Source organism: Agelaius tricolor, unplaced genomic scaffold (assembly GCF_023055355.1).
Source record: "Agelaius tricolor isolate 1412-34295 unplaced genomic scaffold, bAgeTri1.0.p SCAF_10, whole genome shotgun sequence".
NCBI lineage: Eukaryota > Metazoa > Chordata > Aves > Passeriformes > Icteridae > Agelaius > Agelaius tricolor.
In genome coordinates this window covers 17281253-17304801 of record NW_027269270.1, presented here as the reverse complement: position 1 = coordinate 17304801, position 23549 = coordinate 17281253, and the positions used below count along the sequence as shown (strand labels likewise).

Sequence of the window (23549 nt, the reverse complement as noted above, 5' to 3'; positions counted from 1 at the left end):
CATTCCCTCCCTTCATACAAAAAGCTTGACATTCTATGTTTTCTGATTAGTTGCTGACATTTTTTCATGCAACTATTTAGTGAGAATTTTTTTTTAAAAAGTGAAGGATCACAGAATCAGAGTTTGGAACAAAAGAAGTCAGGTGTTACCTTCAGAAAACCTTTTAACCTTTTTCAACTTGAATTTTCTTTCCTGGGTGTTCCTTTGGTTTTATGCTATGCTATATATAATAATCACTGTTCTGTCTTCAGTTTACCTTACTTTGTACCTTCATTTACACTTTTCTTCATCACATTCCTGTTTGTCTAAGTTTATTTTTCATTGCATGGACCTAACCACCTCCTCTCAGCTTGTCCCTACATTCACTCAAGCCCACACCAAGTGATCTAAACTAGCTTTAGCCATGGCTTAAAAATTTTAAAACTTGCCTGAAGCCTTTATACCTCCATCTTTCCCCTCATAAAGAAGTTGGAATCTCAATAATCTCAACATGAACAATCAGCATCAGGAGAAAAAGTGCTTGCCTGGGGCTTTTTTTTCCAAATATTTTAGAATAAGTTACTAAGAATAGTAAGTGAGAATCCCAAAGTTACAATGAAATGGTGTTAGCATCAACAAATACATTGAACTTCATTTTTACTTAACAGTGAAATAACAAAGCAGAACCAGACTAGAGTATTTTATTTGAAAATTTTCTCATTATCTCAAAGTGATACCTTACAGCTTAAATATAAAATTCTAATTTCATATACAGAATTGAATCTGCTGTTTGGTTAAGTTACTAACTAGTCCCTTAGACTAATTCACACATATTGTATACACAAAGTTGAGAATACATTTTTTTTCAACTGTTGGATCACCTGATGAAGCTCTACTTAACTACAAATGATCGAATGCCTAACAAAAATACAGGAAGAAACAAATATGGGAATTGTGCTGGACACTGGACTCTTGACAGATGTTCCAAAACCAGTTAATACTGGGCATTTATTCCCATTTGTGTCCCACAGCTGTTCCACAGCCGCCTTGTATTACCTTAACAAGCTAAAGTGTATGGACTCTCCCTGAGCAGAAGTGTAACCAAACTCACAGGGATGGGAGCACCAAGAAACATTTAAACCAGCACTCCACCTTTAATAGTGGGTAGAATTCTAACAAGACCAAGCACTTGAGTTTTGACCACTTAAGAGAGCTTTCCTCTGCTGCAACTTAGATCAGTCTGAGTCCTTGGGTAACAGTCTTCAGCACATAATAGCTGAGGTCTGCCAGGAGGTCTTTGAAAGAGCCCTCTTCTCTGCATTACATACACATTCTTACAGTCTATATGTCAGGGCAAGAAGCCCAGATTTTGTCATCAGCAAGAGCACTGTGCAAGACTGCTGTCTTTTCTAAAAGCATTCCCTCCAGGGAATTCAAAATGATCAGGCAGTTTCAGAAATGGCAATCTCAGCCTGGGCTGAATACAAATCAAATACATAAATGAAATTGCACATCACTTAACACTTACTGATGAGAGTATTGACAGCAGCATGGCCTTTTCCCTTTCCCAGGATTCTTTGAGTCTAATTTTACACACCAAAAAAATTACACTGCTCTTCCATACTGGTATCAAGATGCTCCTGACACTACACATTGCCAGATTTCAGTGGGCTGAAGGTTACCTATTAGGGCAGACTCATTAGTGGCCAATATGTTTAATAGGAATTTAACAGTCACTACTTTGTGTGTTGTGAGGATGTTTGTTTCCAAAATAATTACAGCAATAAATTGTAAATACAAGTCTGAGTTTAATTCATAAAGCAATTCTATACTTCTAGAATGAATAAGTTCTAATTCCTTTCCATCTTTAAACTACAAAAATCAGAAATAATTTCTCACTCTTTTGACCCTAGTCAAGATTTTAAACTCTTTTGGATGCATAGCTTAAAAACGCTTTGTAGTTTACAGTTTATGTCCTACCTGCTTAAAAGAAATATTTCACACTTATTTGAAATTCAGACTGCAAAGTGAGCGATTGGTGGGGAAGCAGAAACAGCTCGATTACTATGGAGAGGCAGAATTTTGTAAGAAGCCTCACTGAAAAAAACTAATGCCAACAGCATTTATGATTCTCAACTCAAGAAAAATTTAATAAAATCTAGTATATTTGAATCTGCATAAATCCTATTCTGAAAATAGATTGATATTGCTAATATTTCTTAATTGAAGGAAACCAACCACTGATTCCTCTTCCACTTCAATTATGAAATGAAGGCAAATCATCTTGCATCCTTTTCATCCCATCATATCCCTTCTCTACTATTTGCCCAATTCATAGGCTACATCCCACTCCAACAGAAATGTGCTTAAGAGTGTGAGAAGATAATGCATTCTAAACAGGGTTGTTGATGGCTGAAGACCATAATTCAGCCTCAGCATGGGTAACTGCTGGCACTACAATGCTCACCTTGAATGAGACAATATTGGGAAGGTAATATACAAACAGCTAACAAAGGTTAAAAACTTCAGGGTTTACCACATTAGGCTCTAAATTCCATTAAATAGATTGAGGGCCAGAGCCTAACCAATCTTTTTACATACGACCAGAAAATATTGCATTTCAGTTATGTTGTGCTGCAAAAAGTAGCAATTCTAATCCCTAATGTTTTTTCAATTAGAAAATGAAGCAGTAATTTTTTTTAATGTGAATTTTTTAATTCAAACTATTCATAGGAAAATTTAAAAGAAACTGTGATAAAAATGTCACAGAAAACCAATTCCAAGATACTCAAGTTACAGACCTTTTCATACTTCTGCCTCTCTTACACCAAAATATAGTGGCAACTTCATGCAGTGCCTCTAGGCATAAAACTCCCTGATATAAATTCAACAAGATAGAGAGCAATTATACATTCTGACCTGAATTTCTTCATTTCTCACATATTTCTAAAGCAGAGGTGATTTCTATTTGCATTTTACAATTTTCCGAGTCCGCTAATTGCAAGGCATTCTAACATAAATGCAAATTGTCTGGACAGCCACCATCCAGTTTCTAATGGACAGGTGCTCATATAAAAATTCAACAGCATCAGCAACAAGCTAGCAGTAACCAGCAGGGTGAGGGTAGAGAGAAATGACTTGACTCTCAGCTGAACTTCCTGTTTAACCACAAGGATAATCCAATTAGGTCAAGGTCAAGTATGTGAGAGAGCAGCTGTGCCACACAGCAAATAAGGGTTGCTGGTATATTGATGTATACAGTAATAGTGTTTTGATTTTCTCAACCACCATTTCATGTCTTGCAATGCAAAGCTGCTGCAGGAGAAACAAAGTGCACTCCTGCACTCTTAGCCTTGCTTCTGGGCTCTGTAGGTTCAGGTGCCTCACAGGCTGCTTGAAGCCTTGTGGCAGGGCAGTTCATTAGCACTCACTGCAGCACTTCAGTAGCCCACCTCTTGTCCACAAGGAAAACATTAAAGCTGTCCAACATAGTAACAAATAACCAACTAATCCTCCCCCCATGGGATGAGATATGTTTAAATCTCCCTGGCAGAATGAAATGAGTGGACTGGTGGTGACATTCTTATCCACAGAAACTTATTCTCAGATGTAGCACACTTAGGACCTGAATTAACTACTACAAATAGATGCTTGCAACATTTAGTGATTCTGGGACCTGTAGTGCTTTGGCTTAATAATTTATGATTTTCCTTCTTCAGTAAATGAAAAAAAAATTGATTTATGGCAGTAAATGCACAGGTACTGAAAACGGCAGCTGTAGTTTTTTTGATACCCATCTGTCCTCCTCTTACTCCATCTGTTTCCTTCACTCATTGCACTGGAATTCAGCTTCACAAAATGCAGTCCAAACTCTTTCATGTAGCACAGTGTAAGTTACCTAGTAACCCAGCTAAAAAGCATTTTCAAAATAAATCACTCTCCTTGTACTCTGTAGAAGGCAACAGACATGGATTTTGTGGTTAATATATGTCTGAAGGATTTTTTCAACAAAATATACAACTGTCAGCAAATTTCCTCTGATTTCAGATGGTACACGTGGAAATAATACCATAAAGGCTCATTATTTTAAACAACTATTGATTATACCCCGGGGATTTTCACCAATTCCACTTGATACTGCTTTTAAAATGGTAAGTACCTTCATAATTTTATGATTTATAGACTGCCTCGATTTTATAGATAATACAACAGTAAAAATGCACACTAATATATAATGTCATTTGATTATATAGCTTTTATTAAACAGTGTTGACTGACTTTTTTTATTCTTCAACAGTTCTTTGGCCTGTTAATGATTAAAGATTTGGATTTCACTCTTTACACTAAATGTAAGTGTTTAACAGGAAAAGAAAACCTAAGAAAGCACTCCCTCCTTTACAATCCAATATGGAACATAAAATATAAAGGCTGAAATGAATTTAAGGAAGTTCTGCATAGTACAAATACAAAAGCTACTACTAAAACCCATTTGTTCTACAGAAAACTATAAGCAAATGCTATTTCCATTATTATCCCATATTTAAGTCATTGTGGTACACGAGGTCAGTCAATGGTCAAGAAGGGAGGTTGCTGTTACTCTATAAAAGGGCTCACACTTTAATTATAAGTACCTCTGCTCATGGTATCCTTCACTTTCACACTAATGTGGTACCTTGAATACCTACATGCCTTAAATACTTTGGTTTATGCATTTACCACTTCATTATTGCTATCACAATAAAAGGGAACAGTTACATTTTCTTTGCACTACAAAGCTCTTAACTGACACTGAATTTATACAGAATAGAATACTCAATACTAGCATACAGAATACAGTGGACAGGAAAACACACAACACTGGTGATAAGTTCCTAGGTGATAGGAACTATTTCTAATTTCCTTTTTTTTTAGTGCCATACATTATTTTACTAAAAATTCAGTAGCACAACTGCCTGAAAGAATTTTTTCTTTCAGTCAAAAGCAAACTACATAACCTCTTGAGATACAGAAGTGGTTATATTATAAGAAAACTTGAAAAGATGTAGTAAGAATTTAGGTTGGAAATGTTTTTCCAAGTTGAAAAATAGAAACAAATTATGATAATAAGACTTCATAGAAATTTCATATTGCAGATCCATTATCATGATGAAGGTGACTGAAAAATGAGGACTGCAATTCTTTTAATCTTTACGTGTATTTAAATACATAAAAGTCAATTCTTCCTTTCTGTGGCAGAGTTTGAAATACTTACAAATGAAAGCAAAGAACTAAACTGCTGCTACTAACCATACAGAAAAAAAAAATAAGTCTGTATACCTGTGGTCTTTAAAAAGCATTAAAAATTAAGCATTTGCATAAAGATAAAGAAAGAAAACACATGCAAAAATATTTATCTTTTAGACATCTGCATGCTACCTATCTCAATCTCTTCCATAAATAGGAACTAATTATGGAGAGCTTGAAACCAAGACAATGCCCTACAAAGAGGCAACCTTTTGTAAATATACCCAAAATGGTGTGAGTAAATCATACAGATTCATATTTAACACATATCTTTTTGGTCTAATCTTCCTCCTTTTACAAGCAACAGTAAAACTTTTACTAATTCCATTAAAAGCAGAATGAGCCTTGATGTATTCTTTCTCTAGTAAAATTACCTGCACTGCAGAGTACCAATATTAACTGTGAATGGTAGAATTGTAAAGGCTTTAGTGAAAAAAAGCATTCAGATCTCTAAATTAATGCCTGAGCTCTGACTTTAAGTGAAGACAGAGATCAGCAAGTCAGCTGCTGCTCATATTGCTTTCCTATTCATAATTGAAAAACCAGAGGCTTAGGGAGTACTTGGCAACCTAATCCATTCCTTCCCAGGAATTTTATATAAGGTTCCTTTTAATATAATTTTATTCTCCTGCTTTCTTCTCCTGCTATAAATATAATTTCAGAAACAAGTTTCATCCAAGGCTAAATTTTAAACCTCAAAACTGACACAATATAGGGGTCAGCAGTGAGGATGAAATTTCAAATATGCTGAATCAATCCTGCCAAGGTGGTATTAAGGCTCCTCAGTTTCAAAGTGTACCTCAGCTGCTCTATTTGGACAGTAATGTTCCCCAGAGTCACTGCAGAAGTGCATAACAAGCTGTTTCTCAGAGCAAATAGCAACTCTTTATATATCAGCAAAAGAAGGCTGGCAAAGGACAAAATAGAAGACCTTTCAGCCACTCAGAGCTGCAAAGAGCCCTTAGAAGGACTGCAACAGTCCTGAGTCAGAAAAAATATTTTCTTTGCAAGCTGGGAGGAAGAGGTGGTTGGATGGACCCAAGGAAGTCAGCCAAGTTAAAAGTTGCATGCTGGATTTCACAAAATTAAGCACAACCACAGCCTTTATTTTTAGACACCTGTGCTAAAGGAAGGGAGATTAAGATGCCTGAAATTATTATTCTTCACAGGCAGGGTCACTCAGAAATCTGATCTGTATTATTGCAGACACTTGTAAACACTGATTCACCAGGATACAGCACTGAGCTATAATTCACACTTAGTAGAGCAACCCAGCAGCCAAAAACCGTGTCCCATTAGAACAGTATATGAAGTGACAATTTGCTGTGCTGCTATAAAAAAATCATAATGGGAAGAAATACCTTCAGGATTGCCCTAAAATACCATCTGTCCACAGAAAAAGGCAAAATACATGGATTTACATACAATATTTTGCCAGCCAGTAGCAGCAGTAAGCATTATCCCTTCCCCCTACCCTTTACCTTAAAAGGGACTATTCTAAATCACTTCAGTTTGGCATATACGTTTTCTGTGACAAAAATAAACCAAAGCAAGTGAATATGTAACAATGTGCAAAAAAGCAGAGCCCAGGGTGGAAAAAACAACCCAGTGCACATGTTCTGTTTGCCATATACTGCTACCCTGAAGTGCAGAATATTTGCACAAATATAGGGAACTCTGAATGGCAGCAAGAGGCATTTGCAGCCTAGATCAGTCCTAGTGTGTGCCTTCAGAGACCAATTTTACACCAGCTCATCTTTAACCTAAATAGCATTTACATGAGTTTCAAATCACTCATTCTTAGTCCTAACTTCCTGACTCAGTGCAACAGCACTATCATGTCAGTCCACCTTAAAGCAAGGGCAAAATGAATTATGTAACTAAGTCTAAGTGGATGCACTGGGCATGGTAAAGGAGGAATGCAGATGAACATTTAAAGCTAAAGCTTTAAAATTAGATCACAGAAAATGCATTTAAATAGTTACAACAGCAATTATTTAATTTCAAACTACTCAACACTATGAGACCACAACCTGAAAATTTATTCTATGACTTTAGATTTTTAGACAGCTGCTAAACTACCAGATTTCAGCTTTCCTTGGTTAACTGATCAGAACGTGCTTTTCATTCATTCTTGGTTTTAAACTTTTTTGCTAATGCAGAAAATCTGCATAATACCAAAAACTGAGACTCAGAGATGGAACTTGATCTCAAAATAGCAGGGCTTGTTGCAGTTTTTGGTATTTTTCTAGTATTTAATTAACTAAAAACTTCACTTCAGAATTATAGTTCACTGACAAATAGCTTCATTACACGGTGATTGTCTGTGGCATTTCACATTCTTCCAGAAGGCTGATTTCAAAAACATACAAACCTTGGAGGGGGGAGTAGCAAGAAGGAAACAAACTGAAATAACCTTAGCTTACATTAAAAAAAGGAAAATTCCCTGTTCAAGTTCAAACTAAATGGCATCTTGGAGGTGAGAACAGAACAGTAACCACATCAAGCAACTTGTGTGAATGATGACTTGGAGAACCTGGCAAAGAAAAAGAGGAGAATCCTCAAGGCAAGAGATGCAACAAACCAGCTACCTGCATGGATTCAAAGAAAAAATGGGAAATTTTGACAGTGTGTTTACAGAGCCTTTTGAAAGACAGGAAAATAAATTGGAAGGGTTAAATAGGATTTATTAGTCTTTAGAGGGATAAGTCTTTTTCTCCCTTTTCAACTTGTGCACCATCACATTCAACATTATCAGCAGGTCATTCTGTACCTTCTCAAAGTTATAAACAGCAGTCCAGATGCCACAAGCATGGCAAAAGAGATGGCAACCTTGGCTGTGCCTGGTCTCTATGCTACTGAGTAATCTATTGTAATCAAGGCATTAAAGAATAAACCCATTACAGTTTCATGATGGCAACTTGAGGAGATACACTAAAATTGCAGTTATGTATGTATATGGGGAGGGTTAGCCCTCTGCAGAGGGCCACAGGTCTGGCATGGAATTGCTCTTCAGCTTGGTAGGCAAACAACATGCACTGATCTTCAGCTCAATAAAATGGGGATGCCTCCACTGCAGAGCAAAGAGGTGACATTTCACTTCACTCAAGCATCAGATCTCCTAGAAAGAAACTATATTTCCTTGGTTTATTTATACAAGTTCAGAGGATGCTGATATCCATACTTGCAAAACAACCACTGAATGCTCTTATATAGTAAGGAGAACTGTAGAAATATCCAAGACCCAACCACAGATAGGCCCAGTTCTCCATAGAGTCAAGGCTGCATATTCATCCACGATAACCACTGGTGCCACACTGAAATACACCACGCTAATGGCCAGTCTGTTCCTTTCCTTGTTGTGCCCAAGCACTCATAGGTAACATACAACTGCTTGGTAGCTTTTGATCTCTTCTGGTCAGGCCAGTACTGCAACCTATTTTAACCTATTTTGGATTAATTCTTTGTCTGTTGGCTTTGTCCCTTCCTTTCAGACACTGTTCAGGTTTTGGCTGGGACACAGTTTTCTTCATAGCAGTCTGTGTTTTGAATTTGTGGCCAGAGCAGTGTTGACAGCATAACACCATCTCTCTTCATACATTACAATTTCATTGCATATATGTGGATGACTTTGACAATCAATTTGCAAAAAAAAAAAAAAAAAAAGAAAGGAGGCTTAGGATCTAGAAGGTACATTTCCAAAGCTTAAAACAAGAGGTACACTCAATCCTTTTAATGAATAATAGGCTAAGTATACACACAACTTACAAGTGGATTTCAAAAGGTTCGACATTTAGAACAAATTTAGGAAACAGATGAGATGAAATTTTTTAAAAAACTACAAAAAGAACCCTAGCAACACATCAAACAGTGATTACTCCTTGCTATTCATTTACATACAGCATTCTGTCAGCCAGTAGCAGTCATTAAGCATTACCCCTTTCCCCCACCCTCCACCTTAGAAGGGACTATTCTATATCCCTATCTATTCATGTAAAAACTGATCAACAGCAGTTTTATGTCTTTGTTAGAATTACTGCTGCTCAAAAGTGGCAATTCTAGGACAGATTTTATTGTTTTGGCTACTAACATAAAAAAGTTCCTGTCCTGCTGAATCTTTTATTTCTTCTTCCTATGTTGTAAAAAGCACCCTGATATCTCTGTAAAAGATACATCACAGCATAACTGCATCCTCTGCATTAAAGACAGGATAGTGAAATGTAGGATCAGCATTTCTCTGACAGTGCCTGCATGTCTTCTGATTGCCAAGGTACAAAATAGATTCAAATTTCTGGGGTTTTCATATATGAAAACATCTTTTGGGGAAAATGTCCAAACAAACATTGTGGATGAGAGATTTTCTTTGTTTACAGAACAGACTACATCATGAGGATCAAACTTATCCACTTCATCTCTCACCAGTAATCTAAAAAACGCTGCATGTTTAGTAGTTGCCTGAGGATTTGCTTTCCTTATCTCTTCAATCTTGACAAAAGGACCATAAAATGTGCCAGGTAAAGGCAGCTTTCACAGTTACTAACCCAGACCACCTTATGTGGAAACAAATCAAAAGCACAAGTTCATTCCACAGAAGCTGTAAAACAGTTTCCATACAAGATTATTTTGGCCCAAGTAAAGTGACACTAAAGAAAGATTATGTTAAAAAGCATTCAACTGTGCATCAGCTCAGATATAAACTAGCTGACATTCCTTACAGGTGTATTGTGTATCCATCACACCCAGATGAATATCCTCAGGCTAAGATATATTGAACTACTAACTGCTTTCACTTAGGAGAACATGCATTGGCAATATATGATAAAGCATGTGAAGCAAAATAATGGAAGCAAAAATTGGACACATGACTAATTCGCTTTTTACTTCATCTTGAATCCAATACCAAGGTGAAATTATTGCACAGGACTACAGCTGCTGTTACTTTTCAGCAAATAATGAGCATTCTTATTACCACCAGTAAATATTTCAAAATCCAAACACAGAAAATCAAATATTTCCTTACACACAATAAAAATCCTATTTAAAGAAAAATTCCAGAAAAAACAAAAGAATTTGAATCAATTCAACACGGACACTCAGACACATTTTACATGTAGTAATAACTGTACATCCTTGAACCTTTTCAGTTTTATAGATAAAAGTGGAACTGAATGTTTAATTGTATGCAGATGGTTATTTTTATTTCAGTAAAGCTAGCACAAAAATGGTCTAACAGAACTTGGGTCTTTAGTTCATTCCATAACTTCCTGTGCATTGCAAAGGCACAAGACCATAACTTATCAAGATTCCATGACAGGTATGAAATGAACCTTAATCAATGCTCTTAATGTCTCCTACTATGTAACCTCAAAGATGAAGTCTAAAGCCTAAGTATTTTGGACAGTGCAAGACAATGATCCTGAAATACAAGAATAAATTACATTACACTTACAGAACAATCTTGACGAAATACCATCAGAAGATATATCCTCTCCTAGAGTATCAACAAATGTTCCAGGAAATAGAAAAGTGTCTATTTTTAAAAGAAGTTTGACAATTCAATTTTGATTCTTGGTGCATCTGGTGTCATTCTGAATGCACAGCGTATCACAGCATCTCTGGATGAAATAACCAAAGGGCAGAACAATGACAAACTCACAGCATTGCCCATGGAGAATCCTGCTTCAAACTCCCACCCAGGCAGCAAACACTGTACAGTAGCCAAGGATGGGCATTACCATTCACCAATAATACCCTCAGTTTCAAGCTCCCTTTATCTAATAATTAAGTAATATGCCATGCACAAACATTGCTTATTCCCAGTTTGCTGTGAGAGTTATGTTGTTTCAATTCCTATTCCAAGCACAGAAGCTACCAAGTACCTCAGACCCCATGAGCCCTTCTTGGCATTATATGGAAATGGCTTAAGCACATATCCCAGGTCTAATAATTCCAAAGAAAACAGAATCTGACACATTAGTTTTAAGTGACTGACTACAACTATAGAATTAAAATTGCATCAGGACATGATAGGCAATGAAGGAAAACATTTGCCATTACGGTGACTGAAGATGCTGGAAGTAGTGCTGAGACACTTTTGTGAGCAGTGAGATTAGGAATGGAGAGCCTTTAACATTTTTCATCTGTCTTGACTTGCCTGATTACCTGGATATAAAAATTTTGGTTCACTATTTTCTAATTTCAACCTTGCAATGCTACTTCATGTCTCCATAGAGCCAAAATTCCTGGTTTGCACAAATAGATTACTAACTGCTCAGAAAGGTGTTGAAACTTTAGGATCTCCATAGGCACCTTGACCCAAAAAGTTGAGTTGATATCAGAAAAATCACTAATGGAACAGTGAGTCAGAACAAAAGTATTGATTAGAAACACTTGATAATGTTGTGGCTAACCATAATGTATGTATGTCCTACCCTAGGGCAGCTTCTGGCAGATGTGTGGTCATGTTTACTGGAAAGGTTTAATTTTTTCACATTTAGGCATATTTCTATTTTTGCAAACAGACTAGGAATAGACATGAAGGGAATTTCTTTTTAAATCTAAAGGAACATAAACCAACTAGAATTGTAGAATACATTCAGAAGAATGTAATCTACAAGTCATTTAAATGCACACTAGTCAATACCTGCAATGATATAATCATCTTTTCTTTTACTTCAGAGCTATGTCAACATTAGGTTTCATTTCACTGCAAATGCTAGCAGTTAAAATATCAGGTTTTGTACATACCATTAGAGAAAAGGTCTGTCTTCTCATTTCTATATGTAGTACCAAGGTATTAATTTGAAAGTTCTGTTTGCCTAAATAGGGTACCTGGAGTTTTATATTGTCATTATAATGTCATTCCGTAGCACATCTATTGCACCTCTAGCTACCTGTTAGTGCATAAGTAGGCCAGGCAAATCAGTGGTTCCAAGGATCAAACTTTGCCCACTGCATGAGAGGATTATGTCAGATGAGGTGCTAAGAATCAGCCATTATATATCCTTTCTATAAAAATTTAAACCACTGAGAGCTTCACTTTCAGTGTGTATTTCAGGAGCAACATAGCATTTAGAATAATTAAACAAGCAAAAGGCACCAACACAAGTGACTGGATGTTTAGGCTTCTCAGTGGGCTATAATTTTTGTGTATTTCCTACTTTTATCAGTCATCACATTTGTCTAAATGCACACAGATTAGAAATTTCATTATTCAAAAACCTGCACCCCTGAACCACAAAGGCATTTGCTTCTCTGTCAAAGAAAGCAGAAGGTATTTGAAAAAGACTATTAGCTGACTTAGCAAACATGACAAAGGCATGGTAAGGTTACAGGGTAGCTGGTCAAGAGTGTCTAACTCCATATTACAAGATGGTCCACAATTTAAAGGTCTGGAAAAAAGGATGGAAGAGGCACTATTGTCTGGTTACTAGTTAATAGTATTATCTTTCTATATACCCAATCTGAATATATAGCCATATATTCTTAATGAACACAAAATATTTGTAAACTTAGTTTGGCATTTTCCTAGTGCAAATATTTCAGCACTGATTCAGCATTCCCCAAATTTTTCACCTCTGATACTTTCTATAGAACAACTGATTGACAGAACCCTCAGAATTTTAGTAATCCTATTACCAACAAAGCTGTAGCATTCATAGATTCTTAGTATTTTATAATCCCATTCAGGTATATAACTGCTGATTATTTTACTGTAATGAAGTTATGGACTGACAGATACTTCTACAGATAGTAAGAATGAACAGTCTGAGTAAGATTTGCAACATGTTCAGACTTGGTATTTAGTAATGCTTAGCCTAAAAATAATCAACAAAATATTAATCCATATCTAAATGTCATTGGGAATTTCAGAGACACCTTTGTAGACCAAGAAGCACAATCTGCTTTTTGCACCTGAAATCACAGGCAGGGTTGGAAAAAAATAACACAAGAGTGTATTTTTCATCTTGCTGTGAAAGCACCAGCACATTTAAAACATCACTCATAACAGTAAATCAAAACCTCAGTAATGCTTGTTGAAACTGGCTTTTAAGATGGAGACTGAGCAAAAAGACCTTTTAAAATCAGTTTTAGGGATTATATAAATTGTTTGAACATTGCCATGGACAATCAGTTTTAACAGCATATGTCCAACAGCCTAGTTACTTGCTGTTCTGGGAGCCTGCCAAAGAAAGAGATCCATCCAGAAATTATGAGGGGGAAAAAAAAACCAAGAGAAACCGGGTAACAGCACATAACTTACACACACCTCTAGCTAGACAAAAGCTTTTCATCTAGCATACATAATCATAAAATCAGTGCTCCTGACCAATCTTGATTTTAATAGAGAAATACTTCTTTTAAAAAGCCTGGAATTCCCTATTGACAAACAGTGCAGCAACACAAGATTTATCCTACTGTGCATCTTTCCCCAGGAGCAGCTGAGAATTATTAATGATACAAGCATCACTGAACCACTGAATGATGTAAGACCACCTACATTTTGTAGATAGAGAAGAGCAGAGGCCATAAACCAAATCAGCAGGAAACCTTACAGCACAATTAATATCTCCTAAAATATACTCCTGTTTTAGCTTCTAGGAAATGTTTCACTGGAAGATAATATTTATTAAAGCAGCAGCTATCCCTATTTCTCAGATTATTATTTCTGACAGACACTGGTTACCAAGGGTTCAGTTCACTGTTCATAAAGACCTCTGGTGAGACCAGCTTGAGCAGCACTTAAGCGAATTCTTTTGAAATAAAGCTGTGTCTGCCCTGAGAAAGCCTGGTCTGGGTGTGTGCTAACAAGCAGGGTTTTGGTTCAGCCACTAAGAGAAAATCTTCAATACCTAACAGCAGGTTTAACCTCAGCTGCTCAGCCCAGAGCCAGCAAACCCAGCATGGGGCAGCAGGCAGCTCCACTTCAGTGGCTCTCACAAGCCGCTCCCATCTGGTCCTACTCAGCACCTCTGCTGCTCCTCACACCACGAGCTGCAGCCTTGTGGCTTCTGCCCTGAAGCAGCCAAGTGAAGGAGCAGCCCCCGAGGGCAAAGGCAGACCAGGCCAGCAGGGCACCACAGGGCACAGCTCAGCCATACTCAGCCAGGCCTGCCCTGCCCCACTGGCTCATCCAGCACATCCACCTGGGAATTCAGTTTGGTTCAGAAATGTACTTTTGCTTTTCCAAAGTGAAATGTGCTAGAGACACCTTAAATCCAGGCCTGTCTCCAAAATCTCATGATATCCCAGTGCCCACCTGGCCAGTTAAAACTCCTGCACTCTGCAGAGAGATTTTATGGATATGAAACAAAGGGAGGAGGAGTTTTGTAGCCCATGAGCTCTGTTGTCTAAGAACAGGGAGCTCTAATTTTTACTTTCAGGACTATTTATTTCTTTTACACTTAGAATAGAAAGGATCAGATGAATACCTTAACTGCAAGGCCTCAAACAGGACATATAGGAGACCTGCAGCTTTCCTCTGGTGCAGCGTCTCCCATGTTACCAGTGTGAGACAGACCATGAGCACCACTGTGAAGCGCTGAATTCAGTGAATGAGCCTGGTGATGGCAATCAGGGATGTCACACTGCACAGCAATAGACTGAACCTTGCTTTTTTGGGAGCTGACTACACCCCTTTACTGAATCTACCTGTGTCTCAAAGCCAGGACTGCAATTAAAGCTGAGTCCTCCAAGTTCCTTGGGAAAGGAGAATTGATCAAGACATTTTAAAATTTATTTTGCTGTATTGTATAACAGAAATCAGTTTGCCTCTCACAGGACCTAAGCATTTAGGACTCTCTTCTTCCTTGTTTTCCTTGGCTTTTTTGATGGACTTCCTTTTTTTTTTGTCTTTTTAATTTTCATCTACCTAAATTAAACATTTCCAGGAACAATAGCATGTCAAATTTTAAACTTCTACTTCCTTTAACATAATACTTCTAGTACTGTAACCTGTGTTTTTCCTACCAGACCTGATTTACACAACTCTTTTCACACTTCCTAGCAGTCAGTGGCTGCAGTCATCTAAAGACTGCATTGTATATAACTGCAACAGCAGGAAAGGCATTGCCAGCAAAAGACATACAAGAATACTAAAGTGTTACTTAAAAATAACATTAGTTTCTGGACAGATGTGCAAGAGCTTACTTTCATATTAGTCCATGTAAGCCTACATAATCTCCTGACAATCCGGAATCTAAAATAAATGCTTTGTGCATCACTGCATACTCATTTGACCAAAGGTTTGATAACATGCTTTGGTTTGATATGGATGACTGAGATTCTAAAGAAACTATGTGCAGCAACAAGCTTACAGAAACATACAATTTATGGTGAGATTTGACAAATGCTCTGTACTTTTCTGAGAGCTTTTGTACCACAGGGGATAGTGTGGTGAATACGAGTGGTAAAACGCCTGCTGATTTTAATAAAATTTAAGTCATACAAATGATGGCTGCACTGAATCTCCAACCCTTACGAGGTACTCGCCCCTCCAGGCACTGTCAATCCCCAGTATTCTCTGCACTTCCAGTTGTAAGAGTCCCATAAAATGAAATGCTCATATTTTTCATAAGTTATGGTTTCACCCGTCCAGCTACTCAAGTCTGCATTAATTCTGTTTTTATGTAGCAGACAGTCCAACAGGAGTGACTTCTCAGTCTGCCTAATGCCTCCCCTTAAACCAAAGGTTTATTTACAACTGTCCAGTATCACACCCTTTAGAGGCCAAGCAGACTGCATAGAGGCACACCTCCCTAAAGAAGTGGAAAATATCTCAATAAATGAAAAAATTACTGTGAACTTCCAGGGAAGAGCAGACATTTCCCATCCGTTCACACTGCTACTGTTGCTATTTATAGAAGCTACCTTGACATTAAGGACTTCCCAAGTGGTACAGTCAGGTTTAGCAGAAGGATGTGGACTTTCTGCAGAGAGGAATCTGGCCCTAAGTTACAACACAGCTGAAATGAATCAGAGCTACACAATTCCTATTTAACAGAACAATGAACAAGGTGCAATATTAATAACATTAAAGTTTGCAATATTAATAAAAAATCTTAATCACATTATTTTTCACAAACACCACCAAGAAACCAAATTCTAGGAAAATCATAGACATCTCTGTACTATCTCTACATGTCTTATTCTCCCTGAATAGCATAAGTAATATGAATTACAAAATACCTGGCTGAATGCAGCAATATTTCCTTTTTGCCATGACTGTCCAGTGTTAAAGCTGAATATAAAACATTTCATTACTTTAACACTTACTTTAGGCTTCAAAAACTAGTGCATTTCAAATAAACTTTTGGTGAAAGCTTTATTTCATGTCTCAGCAGTAACAAAGTCTATTATAATAACATGCATGAGATCTAGAGGTTCAGCAGAAAGATGATTGTATCCTTTATATCCACAGCAGGGAGATAGCTATTTCCTCTCCTGTCAGGATGATTTATTCAATAAGTGAAGAAAATATGAATCTTAAATTGCATTATTTTTTTCCCCTGCATCTCAAGAAACAGCAGAAATCTTAGGAAATTAAGAACATGAACAAGTACATGAACATTAAAATATTGGGCTTTTTGGAACAATGAACTGAATCTCATGAACAAAGAATATTGCAAATATTCCATACTTGGGATGGTTAAATCAAGAAGGCCTCTCCTCTCTCTTCCCTCTAACTTTTTGTTCCTTCCCCCATCTTTAGTTTTTACCCATCTTCCTTTTACAGAGAAGTTTATGAATTGTTCTGCATAGATAAGGATTCATGCAGTTTAAATCCAAAGACAAACTCAATCTATTTTTGGTAAATTAATTAGCAGAAAAAAAAAATTATCTACTGGGAATTTTAAAAACTGAAGTTTAAGCAGGAGAGGTTTGAAAGAATGAAGTACCAGGTATAAAGAAGGAAAGAGTTTAAAAACAATCAGGTCATTCTCTGTACAGTACCACCAATAGAACAGAGTCTATCTATGAGGTTCAACAACCTCATCCATAAGTTCAGAGCCAAAATTTTTGGTTTTCATTTCCATCTGATGCCTTATCTAAATCACCTTCTCCATCTCTTGAGTATATTTCCCTAAATTATAACAGGAGGAGTAGAAGTAAGGTAAAATTTAGCATGAAATCCTACATTTTCCCTAGAAAGTTTAGTGGTCTTAATTTCAGAAAATGCAACTGCAGCAGGAAAGGATCAGAAAAGAAAAATGGAGTTTAGTCTCTGGCAGCACTATAGAGCCAATGGTACTGTGGTGACTAATAATGACACTGAATGCTTTCAGGAGGTTCTTATTCACTGTAAATTTTTGCAGCAGTACTGTAAAACAGCAAACAGTATCAGGAGAGGTCACAGTAACTACATGCTCTCTAATGAAGTTGTTTCATGGTATAAAACCAGGAAATCTAGCAAAGCAACACTCACATAAAAGACTATGATTAACTCTCACATTTGCTACCTTCTGAACTGTATTTTTTTAAAAAGAGACTTTGACAGCATCAAGAAATATGACACTAATGAAATCCATAACACAGCCTGAGCAGATGTCATGACAAGATGAGAACAGAGCAAAGTAACCACAAACAGTGATAGTGGGTGAGGATGAACCAAGCATCACTAAGAATAAAGAACAATGAAAGAGTGAAATTGTTCTATTTTCTCATCCAAATTTCTCAACTGCTTCATTCAAAGCCCCTTCTAATAAGCAAGTAATATAGGAATATTTTAATTATACAATTTAGAATGAAGTCAACCATGTAATAAAAACCACAGGGCCACACTTAGATTATGTAGGTTCTATTAAAATGGGATGTGTTTACTTCCTGATTTTAAACAGAGCTCTTCTTGCATTACCCTAAACCAATGTAGATTTAAGATCTCCATAATCACATTTAGCAAGGCACTGTGTGCAAAGCAATAAAAGCAGTTACTCAGTAGGGTTTACGATGCATATAGGGTCACATCTTGTTGACTTTTTTTATTTGGTGTTTAGGTCAACTTTACAGCCCTACATGTAAATATATTTAAATGCACATTCTCTACATTGTTTGAAGGGCCAGCACATGTCCTCAATTTTCCCCTCTCTACATGTATACTTGTCTCATAATCTATGCCCAGTGCTCCTGTGAGGATAAACAGATGTGTGAATTCAGTTATCTTCCATCAGTTGTATTTATCCTTGGTCATCAAATAAGAGGTTTCTAATCCCTACAACTAACAGCTCAATATTCTTCCATTATCATTTATTATTACATGCAGGCAATGAACATGCATGTTTAGGCACTGAGCTTAAGCATGATCCTATAAGTTGTAAATACATTCCAGGGAGCTGTTAAAAGGAAATCAGAAAGGTGCATTACCCAATAAAGTGAGATCATAAAACCATACACTTTAGTCACTTCAAAGAAATGAATGTACTTCCCCAGACTCCTTTTGTAAAATCCCAATCATCCAAATAAATGATCTGTGAAATAAGCCTCTACCTAAATTAGTCTATAACCTTCAAGTCCTTCCACCACCAAAATCTCAAGTCTTTAACATGACCACATTCCTCTCATAAAGTAATCTCTAAGTTTCATAGGTTCACTCCTCAAGGAATATATCACAAAGGAACAGTACAATTTCCCCTCTATTTACTTTAGGTTTATGAAAAACATCACAGGAAGATCCAAAGCACCATTTGACTGAGGAGAACTGGTTACTATTGCAAAATGCAGCAGTCTGATACTGCAGGCATCCTCTCAAGAACATGCTTCTCCTACCCAATGCGTAACTACTGATTTGGCTCATCCCCAAACTTACCAGAAGCTATGAAACTGCAATCAGTATCCCTCATAACTTACACCACTAAAGGCCCTGGTATACAGTGTTCAGTGTGGAAAACATGAAGTGGAAGAAAGCACCACTTGCACACTATTTCTCACATGCCATTTCTTTATAACACCACACATTATTATTCCAGATACATATTTAACTTCTCATAAAAAATTCTTCTGTGGTTTACAAGGAGAGGAACCCCCACAGTGCTGGAATATGTAACGGAAATAGGAGCATTTTGATTTTATACCACAGACATAAGTCACTTGCTAATTGGATTCTTACATTTGTACATCAGCCTTTCATCTCATGCCTCACTGCCCAGGAACCAGTTGCATTTGTTCTCGGCTCCCTAATTCTGATATATATATATATATCTGATAGTAAAACAGTCATTCATTCAGACTCACCTGATGCTTTAGATTTTCCCATCTGAAGTGGGGCTTGAGGACAGGAAAGGTGTTTTGCCTGTAAAGTGTCCTTCTCCTCACCGTGTCCTTTAGGTGATGTTCCCAGAAAAAGTAGGACATCAGTGATCATTGTGTCCCATGGCTCCAAGTGAGACAGGTAGAATGTGGATAAGCAAATCTACCTGAGCAGATAAGGAAAAAACTTAACTTCAATAAGTTTTTGCACAGTGAATAAATATTTATGCAAGAATCAGAAATTTCTAAAATTGGTTAAACCACAGGGTAGAATCCCACAAGCAAAGACACCTATAGATGCATCCACAAAAGCCAGCACAGCTCCAAATTGTCCCAGCAAATCCAAACCCATTTCAAGCTGTTGTCAAGCATCAATGCAAGACCCACTTATATGATGGTACTCTGCAAAAAAACCCCACCTTTTTATCTGAAATAAGAAATATTTCTATATATATTTGAAATAACATATATATGTAATAACAGATATTTCTATAGCATAGGTTTTAATAGTCTTTTATTATAACTTTCATATAACTTTATAATAACTTTCAATAACTTTTTTATTATAATTTTTTTTTGAAGATTTCCAAATAAAGACAAACAAAACCCCTAGCCTCATTTTACTTCAGCAACTGCTAAACTACTGGTATCATATTGTAAAGTCATTCCAGTTTATAAGGAACCTTTCCGAGACCTAACTGATAAATTAGATAATTAGAAAAGAATATATGAAAATCCTACACCAAAAAGAAAAATCAACAGTCAAAGGACTGAGAGCAGTAGAACCACCTCTGTACTCAACGGAAAATTCATAATCAATGCAAAAAATGTGTTCAATACTCTGTTCAGTCTCTAAGGGTTATAGTAATCGATTCTTTGGTCAATTCACATTTTCTGAACTATTTTCAGAATTTCTTCACTTTTCAAACTAATTAGGAGATAACTAAGTGAATGCTTAGCCTCCAATATTAGGTTTATTACCCCATTTTTTTCCCTGTAATTTCTCAAAAAAAGTACCAGTTCTTTATTTCAGAGTCTAAATCACCTTTTTAATTTTCTCCAATCTAATTAGCATTTTCTTTTTAGAATATTCAGGTACTTGTTGGCACAAACCAAAGAAAAGTTTCCAAAGTAAATGTATGAGAATACATAGAAATAAAATGGTAAATTCAGACACACAACACAAATTTGTCCAGTGATTAAAATAAAGCACTACTCTTTTGCTTATCCAAACAGGCACAATTAATTAGGACTGCACCATTTTTTTTTAAATTGCAGTTCTTCTTTGAGGTAAAAATTTCAAAATACATTTTGGCAAATAAACATGAACACTGAAGAAATCATGACCTAAATATTGATATTGCACAAACAGAAAAAGGACTACATTAATCACATGAATTATTCATTCCACAAGTTATAGGAACTAGGATGATACATATCCAGGAGTTTCACTTTAATAATTTTTAGGCAAATTAAAATGCCAGTTTTTAGCATTTATATGTAGTTCCATGCATTGCTATGACTAACAAATCTTTATAACTTTAAAAGTAGTCACCAATCCTAAAAAGAGAATTTGCTAGCTGTTAGTGCCTCAAAATTAACAAGATAACAGGAGCAAACCCATTAATAATTTAGCAAATAATATATTGCTAAATATCAACTTTTACATAGCACCCATCTCTCTTTAAAAAAATGTGATATGGAAGGAAAAGTGCCTATCCTTAGTTATCAAGTCCCTGCAGCAAGTCAGTGCCTGAACTCGTTTATTTCTGATCTTAGAAGTCCCAGCTTTATCTCACTCATTGAGTTGCTTCATCTCTACCAGTCACGAGGTTCACAAAACAAATAAAAAGCCACAGAGCTCCATTTCCAAAAGCTGGCCACAGCAACACTGCCTTCCCAACCAGCTGCAAGAGCCCAGCACACACCCCCACCCCAAGCCCAAGGTGGGATTGTTTGTTTGTTTGTTGTTCTGCCAAGCAGATCCCCCCGGGCAGAGTCACAGCCCAGGGCTCTCGCTCCATCCCATGTCCAGCCAGACTCCCTATGGCAGGGCTGACAAGCTGAGAAGGTGGGGGAAAAAAGGGAAGGATGCTTTCCTGCAGGAAATTCATGGGTTGAGCATCATTACTTCAGATTAATCTGACTTTTCCCTGCCCTAAAATAGCACTGAGGTCTATCTTCTCATCTGCTCTTCAGCACTGGCTCTGCCCAGCCCCTGTCCTCAGCCCTGGGCAGCTCTGCAAGAAGGGGAAGACAGCAGTGCCATACAACCTGTAGTTAGGAAAATCCCTGACCACAGACTTCCATTCGGAGATTATTTTTTTATATAGGAATAAAATTTGAAAATATAAACCTTCAGATCTCCTCCATTAATACACATGAATTACTTTAATGGGGCAACAAAAACTTGACCAGCTGAAGTCCGGTCTTATAACTCCTACAGGATTTATGGGATTAAATTTGGTGTCTTTTTAGAGTCTCACTACTGTATAATTCTTTACTTTTAAGCCTCTTTCTCACCATGTTTCAGTCCCAGAAGTTCCCTCAAACCATGCAAATACATTTCTGAAGCATGGATTAGGTCTCTCATATTTAATAAAAAGTCTACTTAAATTATTTTTCAGCTTTGTTCAAAGTGAATATTGTGAAGTCTTTCAATGAACTGAAGATATCTCTATTCTGTTCAAACAAATCTACTCCAATATTAACATTTTAAGGACTTATGTAAAATATTACCAGTACACATATTGTACATCCAGTGTTTGTCCCACAGCAGCAAAGCAGAGCAATCTTTTCAATCCCCTGCTGTATTGCAAGTCAGAATCATACTTCAGTTGCTTCATTCTGTTTTGTATAACATTATCCATAAAACTTTCACCTTTTTTTTTTCCCCAGAATTACTATAGTCAGTAGTAATTACTTAAATCTACAATCAATCAACCTGTCTCACACCACAGCTTCTCTCCCAACAGAAAGGGCTAAATAACTCACAGGACCCCGAACCTCATCTGCATTCCCAAACTTGCATCACAAATTTGGAAGCCATTTTACAAAGCGACCTGCTTTATAAACGTCTATAATGTGATTTAACCCTGTGAGATGGGGCTCACACTGTGCTGGTGACCAAACAAGGCCACTTGTGCAGCAGCACTCGTCTGAGCCCCCAGAAGGGGCCAGCACCTTCCTTGTCCCTGGAGGAGCCAGGCAGAGCTCCCAGCAGAGGGGCACCCAGGGCCTCACCGGTCACACACCTGAGAGGATGCAGAGGTTGCTCTGTCCCAGCCACCAGCTGAGCTTTTACTGCCAGCAGCTCTGCACTGGGGACACACCTGAACTCAAGGCAACACCATCAAGACCACAATATCTCTTTCCCTCCCATCTCAGCATGTGTGGTGGGCCACCAGCCTCTCAAATTATCCCAGAATTTGCTTCTAAGTTCACTTTTTGACAGGCAGGCCACTCATATTTTGTATTTAGGCAGAATGGAACTATAGCATTACATTATTTGTAATTAACATCACACTCTGGTTCTGGTTTTATGCCCAGTTCTGTAGGAGAGGTCTTACATTCTAATCAACGTGCTTTAATGGGATTTTATTTTGAACTCCTTAATAGATCTTATTTGCTTTTATACATTATGTCCACTTTTTTCTGCCTACAGGGTCTATATTCTGCAACTTAAATATTTGATTCTAATCCTATTAAAACAAACAAATCTATAAGCATTTAAAGGCTGGTTAAAAAAAGAAAACACCTCACATTTCTGGACTGCTAAAACCACTGCACAGCTATGCATTTTCTCTCCGTCTCTCAAAAAATTGATTTTTAGAGCTTTGCCATGAGCCTTTGCAGTGCTTAAGACAAATAGATTGTATTACTGAATCCAGCCCTCAGGAATCTTACTTCAAAATAAATCAAAACCAGAACCATTCTTTCCTGCAGGCCCACTAAAAACTTGTGTAGAAAAAATAATTAACAGTTTCACAAAAACAAAGTAAGTTTCATGTGACTAGAGCAGTGTATAGAACACTAATAGCATGTTT

At 37.0% G+C, this 23549-nt stretch overlaps 1 protein-coding gene across 5 annotated transcripts in view; it reads left to right on the top strand.

Moving 5' to 3' along the window:
- The window catches only part of B3GALT1 (beta-1,3-galactosyltransferase 1), a 174324-nt gene that overhangs the window by 118979 nt on the left and 31796 nt on the right, over window positions 1-23549 (top strand). For 2 of the 5 annotated variants that reach the window (XM_071434981.1, XM_071434980.1), the window contains exons 3-4: window positions 4027-4130; window positions 4277-4328. The exons of 1 other annotated variant lie outside the window; for it this stretch is intronic. The gene's annotated coding sequence lies outside the window, so the exon portion shown is untranslated. The remainder of the gene's footprint in view (window positions 1-4026; window positions 4131-4276; window positions 4329-23549) is intronic. 2 more of the 5 variants (XM_071434979.1, XM_071434978.1) reach the window with 1 other exon arrangement.